Source organism: Apodemus sylvaticus, chromosome 16 (genome assembly GCF_947179515.1).
Source record: "Apodemus sylvaticus chromosome 16, mApoSyl1.1, whole genome shotgun sequence".
Taxonomy (NCBI): domain Eukaryota; kingdom Metazoa; phylum Chordata; class Mammalia; order Rodentia; family Muridae; genus Apodemus; species Apodemus sylvaticus.
Genome location: NC_067487.1, coordinates 34,663,686 through 34,664,544, shown reverse-complemented (window position 1 = coordinate 34,664,544; position 859 = coordinate 34,663,686). Strand labels below are relative to the sequence as shown.

At 44.1% G+C, this 859-nt stretch overlaps 1 non-coding gene across 1 annotated transcript; it reads left to right on the top strand.

Moving 5' to 3' along the window:
• The first annotated feature begins 403 nt into the window (after positions 1 to 403).
• LOC127667210 (U6 spliceosomal RNA) lies at positions 404 to 509 on the top strand. The gene has a single exon (XR_007973846.1). It is a non-coding gene; the product is annotated as a U6 spliceosomal RNA (small nuclear RNA).
• Positions 510 to 859: the final 350 nt, after the last annotated feature.

Genomic DNA, 859 nt, shown 5'->3' with positions numbered 1-859 from the left:
TTGCCTTCTCCTAGTCTCTGGTCCCCAAGTACCAAGCTTTGGTTCCTACTTCTGTATTCAGATCTGGTTCAAAGTTTCTTCTCATTCATTTCCTTGTTCTCTCCATGCTATTTGATGCTGGCAAAGCTCTGGAATAGAACTAGTTGATAGACTCAGTTCACGAGGCAGGGTTTCTAAGCAGAAGTTCCTGCTATGGCTGGATCAGATACAAGACTAGTCTTTGGGTCTGACTCCTTGGAGAGGAGATGATCTTAGAGATAAGTGTTGAAGGACATCAAGATAGGAAAACAGGAAAGCCTGATACAAAGATGGAAGTTGCTACTGTGGGCATCAGAACTGGACTCTGCTGCGTCCCCCAGCGTCAAGACACACTGTCTCTCTGAAGACAGGGATATTGGTGTGTTTAAATCTTCTACTGTATCTTCTTCTCAATTATGATGACACAGACAGGATTAGTCTGGTTCCTGCCCAAGGATGACATGCAAATTTGTGATGTTTTCCATATTAAAATAAATCCAGATTATGTGTGCATGCTTTATGAAGGCTCAGGGCAGAATGTTAAAGGTTCCACAGCATGCGAGGTGGGTCTGATCTCCCAGATCCACCTGGTGCAGTAGTGGCTGAAATCAAGGTGGGCTACCAGGGCAAGACTGGAGTCATCTATCTCCTAGAGAAGCATTCTGTCTCCCCTGCAGATCCCAAGTTCCAGGCTTTCTCCATACTTCATCCTACTACACACTGCCCAAGGGGATGGGACTCAGTTAACTTACAGATTTTACTTAACACTTATCTCAGTAGTGAGATAAGTCTAGTGGTATACTTTGGGTAATGTCTGAGGTCATGAAGTTAAGGAGAAAAA